A 6,832-nucleotide genomic window follows, 5' to 3' on the forward strand; every position below is an offset into this window, starting at 1 on the left:
ATTTCAAGTTCACAACTGTTGGTATAAAAAAAATAAAGAGCTAAATAATCAGGCCTGAAACAGAGGTTGATATGGATGATTTGTCTTGAGATTATGGATATCCCCTCAAATCTGGAGTGCTAGATATATTTATTTTTTGTTTTGCTAAATAAAACAAGATAAAGTATCCAAATATCTTCTTTAATTGGAAGATTAAAAATTATATTATTTTTATCAAAAATAGTGTTCCTGTTTTAATGGAGAAAGTATGGTTTTGAATGCATCATTAAAATTCTCTTTAAGTGACAGAGCTATACCCTATTTGTATTCCCCTCAAAAGGTTGGTTAAGAGTAGGGAGGAGAGCAAATTCTTTCTATATATCAGTCTCCTAACCATACCTGCAAGAGAAACAATGCTATACCACAGTCATAGTATTTTGGTAAACCTGAAGAATTTGTAGGTCACATGGGCAGAAGTAAGCTACCATCTGCTTCAACCAGCAGGTGAATGAGAAAACATACAGTCTTTCCCACTAATTACCTAAAACAGCATCTAACTCTAAATATTTTGCATGTAGAATTTTCCGCTCTATGTTTATAAATACACATATATGACAAAGAATCACTTATTTTAAAGATCTTAATATCTTGTTTGTTATGTAATTAGTATTTAGGAGAGGGGCTATGTTGACAGCTCTGCAAACAGAAGTTTTGGATTCATCTGCTAAAGAGGGACTCTCATACTTTGGCAGACTTCCTCATTCTGCTTTGTTTAATGGTTTGCCGGTATTCCACATGAAACCACCTTGCTTTTCCTAAATCACCTTGGTTATCCAACTCAATAATTAGCCTGTTAAGTTTTACAGAACAGGATATAATCTGTTCATTTCATGAAAATTGGGAAGTGTCAATGTACTGTCAAAATGTTTTATTTTATTTTTCTCCCATACTTACCTTTCAGCTTAATCACAACAATAATTATAAATAAAATGAGACAACCAATTGATCTTAACTCAAGAAAAATAAAAGTGTTAACCACTATTCATGTACACTTTACATTATCTTTAGCATAATGATACCTCACTTTGAATTATACCCTGGTATATGAGTAGTTAATCTTTAACAAAGGAGCTAAGAAAATAAAATGATGCAAGAAAAATCTCTTTAAAAAGTGGTGTTGGGGCCAGAGCAGTATTAAGAACTACATGGGGAGAGAATTTGGTTCCTGGAGCTGTTGCAGGGAACTGTGTTGGTTCTACAATTGGGATCTGGGGTTCAGATTAGTCGCTGTCCAATCACATGGAGTCTAAGTTGAGTACCATGACACATATTCAGGGTAGGAGGCACTCCTGTATTATAAAATTTATGGGTTCTTATCCCTAGTAGATAAGAGCTTGTTTCTATACGTAAGATTTTCTCTTTCTCAGTATGCCTATGCAAAAGGAAATGGTGCCATATTATATTGCTGATAGATTGATATGACATTCTGACGATAATGAAACAGCAACAATTTGATCTAAGAGCAGGTTGCCTGACCCATCACCTAATGGTAAGATGAAATCAGAAGACACTCATAACTTTTTATCTGTGCAAAAACCAAGATCACTCATTACAGAAGACTGACTTTGACAACTGCAACTGGGCAGAACTTTTCATGGGACCAATAAAGAAGATTCTAGGCTAGGCTTTGGCCTAAGATTTGTACAAAAACCAAGATTTCTAATTCCAGAGGTCTGACTTTGACAACCGAGACTGAGCAGAACTTCTAGAACCATAGGAAAGACTATATCCCAGGCTTCATCCTAGGATCACTAATTACTAAATCACTAATTACTTATCACTAATTACTAGAACCAAGATCACTAATTACAGAAGACTGATTACAACAACTTTGATAGAGTAGAATTTCTAGAACCATAAAGAAAAACTCTATCTTAGACTGACTTCATCCTATGACCTTGAAAATACCAAGATCTCTAATAAAAGAGGAATGATTTTGCCAGCCACAACTGAGCAAAACGTTTTTTGGCACCTTAAGTAGATTTTGGGGTTCAATAATGAGCATGTAGTTGTTCCCATGACAGTATGCTTCAAGGGTAGAGAAACCCCATATCTCTTAGGCAAAGGGAATTCCCTTTCTAATTTCCCCAATACTCACTTTGCCTATGCAAAGAAATAAAATAAAAATTAAAAAAGACCCACAAAACCTTGCCATACCAGCCCTCCTTCCTTGTTTTTCTTTCTTTTCTCTTTCTTTCTTATTGTTGTTGCTGCTGCTGAGTTTTTTGTCATTGCTTGTTTTGGTTTGGGTTTTTTCCCCCTTTTTATTCATTTACTTGATATTTATAGCTTGTAGAAAGACTCTTACCAGATTTATTTCTTTTTTTTCCAACAGAACCACAGAATTTGAAACATCTTGTTCTGCCTCATAAACTAAGGAAGACAAAAGTAGATGATACCAGGAACAAACAGTTGCATGAACATTGAGTGGAAATAAAAAAATGATCAGACCTAAACACCAAACCCAAAGTCAACAACAATAAAATTGATACCCAATCTACAACAAGCTATACACAAAAGGGACATGTTACACTAACAGTCCAAAGGAGAAAGGGGGAAGGTATGGTATACATACTGGAAACAAGGGTGGATGGAAGAAAACACTGGTGGTGAGAATGGCCCTAATTCACTGTCCCTATGCACCTTAAATATAACTGTGAAAGATTTGTAATTCACATTGGTCACAATAAAAAATATTTTTTAAAAAAGTGGTGTTGGGAAAGACTATCATGTCCATGTAAAAAATGAACTCAGGCACCTATATCACATCCTGTATAAAAGTCATTTCAAAACAGATTAAAGACCTCAATATTAGAGTTGAATCCACAAATTAAATTGAGGACATATAGGCATAACCTTTCATAACAATAAAACTAAAGGCATTTTTAATGATATTCTGCAGGTGACCAAGCAGCTAGAAGCAAAGCTAAATGAGACTTTATCAAATTAAAAATGAAACTAAAGGCATTTTTAATGATATTCTGCAGGTGACCAAGCAGCTAGAAGCAAAGCTAAATGAGACTTTATCAAATTAAAAATGCACAAAAGAAATAGTCAATATAAAAAAATAGACCACACATACTGAGAGAGAATTTTTTCCACTCACTATTGATCTGCAAAGGGTTAATATAAAGGACACATAAAACATCTGTAAAATGCATCAAGAATAAAACAAACAACGAAGGCCAGAGCGGTTGCACAAGTGGTAGAGCATCTGCCTAGCAAGCACTAACCTAGGACAAACCGTGGTTCAATCCCCTGGCATCCCATATGGTCCCTCAAGACAGGAGCATTTTCTGAGCACATAGCCAGGATTAACCCCTGAGCATCACTGGGTGTGTCCCCAAAAACAAAAACAAAAAAACAACTGAATGAAATAATTAGATATAAAGGATGAAAATAAACTTCTTCAAGAAATGCATATGGTTGCCCAAAAGGTATATGGGAAGTACGAATCAAAACAATAATTAAATATCATGTCATATTACTGAGATTAACACATATCTGAAAAATTAGACAACTAGTGTTGGCAGGGTATAGGGGAGAAAGGAGACTTCATCCTCTTTTGGTGGGATTGTTACCTAATTCAGTCCTTCTGAAAATCAATGTGGATGGTGGATGAACAGTCCTCAAAAAACTAAGAAATAAGCTTGTGTTTTCCCCAGTAATTCCACCTCAGGGTATTTACCCAAAAATCAAGAAAACTGTATATTCAATGCAACATTGTTGATAATCATCTAAATCTGGAAAAAGGACAAGTAAAAAAGAGCAGATGACTAGATAAAGAAATTACAGTGTATATATACACACAATGGGATACTAATAAACTATTTTTTAAAAAATGATGAAATCATAACATTTTCCAGGACATGAAGGAACTGGAAGGTGTAACTCTGAGCAAAGTCAGATAGCAGAAGAGAAACAGATACAGATAAAATGTGGGATATTGGGGCAGGAGCGGTGGCACAAGCTGTAAGGCATTTGCTGTGCCCATGCTAGCCTAGGAAGGACTGTGGTTCCATCCCCCCAGCATCCCATATGGTCCCCCAAGCCAGGAGCAATTTCTGAGCGCATAGCTAGGAGTAACCCCTGAGCGTCACAAAGTGTGGCCCCCAAACAAAAACAAAACAAAAAAGTGAGATATTAAGAAACAGTGAGGAAATAGCAAATAACCTCAATAAGTGATATAAACTGTGAACTGTTTATAAAACTGATTTTACCATGATGGAAAGACCCATGAGTAATCTATGAGCACTGACAGGTGTGACCCCAAACCCAAAATAAGTTTACAAAATAAACAAATAATTACTGTGTTTCAAGGCAAACAAGAATTTGGCTATCATTAATATATAACTTTTCTTCATTCTAGGAGGAGCTGGCTTATATTTTCAGACTCCTTATAATTAGACTTATATGACTGAAACCTAGCTAATTAAACATAAGCAGATATAATATACATCATTTTCACCTTTCATCTACAAGAAATTTCTAGTAATATTCGTCTATGCTTTGCTTCTTTTCTGATCTACTGAGATGGAAACAAATGATGACTAGGAAATATAGGAATGGAAAAAAACAGTTGTCTCATTGCTTAAAATATCAAACCTTATACCTACTTGATATTGTCATATTCAAAATAAAAAAATTGTCTTTGATATGATATACATTCAGAGGTCTGTTATTTTAAAAGCTATGTTCTCCTATGTAATTCAGGTACCAATACAAGAATCAATGTACTGTATTTATAGCTAGCCTTACTTTTTTCACCCAATATAGGGTCCAATTTATTTTTAGTGTATTAGGATTCTTCAGTTTTCATCAAAGTTCACATTAATAGTTTATGTTTATTCTCAATAAATATATTGACAATAAAGAATAAGATTTATAAAGATTAGTTCACTGATTTTAAAACAGAAAACCTGATTTTTCGACTAAAAAACAGAGAAAACAGACTGCAAAAAAAAAAAGGAATTCTCAGTAAAATTTAAATTTCAGATAAACTATGGCTGCTATTTTTTAGTATAAATATGTCCAAAATGGTATGTTTCAAAGTGGGACATACTTATATTAAAATCTTTTTATAATTTTTATGAAATTCAAATTTAGCTGGGTATTCTATATTTTATCTGGCAGCTCTAATCAAGATGCATATAATCAAAGCTCAAATTGTAATGTAGAAAAATCAGGTTGAATTGACAAGCACTTGAAAGGAACAAAGAAAGAAAATTTTAAAGTAAATGTAAATGATTTGAAAGATACGTGAAAAATTGTCAATAACAAGACAATAGAATATAATATATCTAAGTAAAATAGAAAATAATTGAATAAATACAATAAAAATAAATCACAAAACATAAAGGGATCACAGGTTAGAAAATATATCTAGTAAACCTGAAGAATATAAAATAGTGAGATATCTAAAGCCTGGCTTAATTATAAGAATTAATTTTATGAAAACTTCGAAAATAAATTCCCCAACATCCTAGAGTTGGAAGAAAATAGTAAATCACAACAAGTTCTAAAGAACCAGATTTTATAAGAAAACAATTGACTTCTTGCAGGAAATAGGCAGAGAAGGAGAAAGATAATTCGGGAGGGCAGAGTTTAGAGTGGGTGGTTCAGTTCCTTGTAGTTCAAAAGCTGAAAAGTCCCCCGTAGTAATAAATTTCCGCTTTCTAAGAAGAGGCGAGAGTAAGCTTGGAAGTATCTTTTATGTTGTGCATCCTGTACTCTCTTTGATTGGGAGCTCCAGATTCCATCCTGCTGACTTAAATTTAATCAGACAGAGACCATAGAGGCACCTCTGGTGACCAGGATGCCTCTGTCACTGGGGACGCCACCAACATGACAGAGAACCTGCTTTAGGGAAGTGTTCTAAATCAGAGCTTGGACAATCTCATTCATCGCCTTGGTGGTGTGTGTGACAACACGGAACCAGAGACTTTCCTTGACCAGAGGTGATCTTCCTCCTTAAGAAAGCCAGTTCATTTGTCCAAAGGACCCAGTTTTCTATGGCTAAGGCAATGGCATCCTGGCATCTACACTACCTCGGACAACCAGAGATGGGAGACAAGAACCGTGACGCCTTGGTACAAAACTGTGTAGACATTTCAGTGTCTGAGCACCTCACTGACTTCCTGATGAAAACGGGCTTCTGCATGGACCATGAATTTGTTGCCAAGGGACACTTGTTCCGCCAGGACATCATGAAGATCACGGTGTATAAGATCTTCCGCATGTTCGTGCCAGGGAATGCAGACAGCACTGAGGCCCTGTCCCTGTTCTATCTAGTGGAACCCAGTGTCGTTGCTCCAGCGGGGCAGGATGTGGTCTCTGATGACGTGAGGAACTTTGCGGAGCAACTGAAGTCACTGGTTCATCTGGAGAAAATAGACCCCAAGAAATTCATGTAACGAGGGCTGCTCGTCTATTTGAATTGTGTGTGGAGAGCAATTCGCCTGTTCTGTTACAGTAGCCCCATTTTAGCTCTGCCAACAGGTCAGGCAACACAGATTTGATTCTTTCTTTTCCTCATGAGACAAGTTCACTTCAATGACATTTTTTTTTTTTTACTAAATACTCAGGATGACACAAACTCTCTGATTGCTCTTTAAAGAAGGAAAATGAAAATAAGTTAATTTTTAGAAAGAAAAATTTCTTGTTTTGCCATTTGTATAAGGTTTGTAAAATGGCTTCAATAAAGGCTATGATAAAAAAAAAAGAAAACACTTGAAATAAGGTGATGCACCATAATTCTAAAGATTGATATAAAGGCACTGTGCTCATTATACCT

The 6,832-nt window shown here is 35.2% G+C and overlaps 1 pseudogene; it reads left to right on the plus strand.

The window, feature by feature from the left end:
* The first annotated feature begins 663 nt into the window (after positions 1-663).
* LOC126008686 (mediator of RNA polymerase II transcription subunit 18-like) lies at positions 664-6,452 on the plus strand (annotated as a pseudogene).
* The last annotated feature ends 380 nt before the right edge of the window (positions 6,453-6,832 follow it).

This window comes from Suncus etruscus, chromosome 5, assembly GCF_024139225.1.
Source record: "Suncus etruscus isolate mSunEtr1 chromosome 5, mSunEtr1.pri.cur, whole genome shotgun sequence".
Taxonomy (NCBI): domain Eukaryota; kingdom Metazoa; phylum Chordata; class Mammalia; order Eulipotyphla; family Soricidae; genus Suncus; species Suncus etruscus.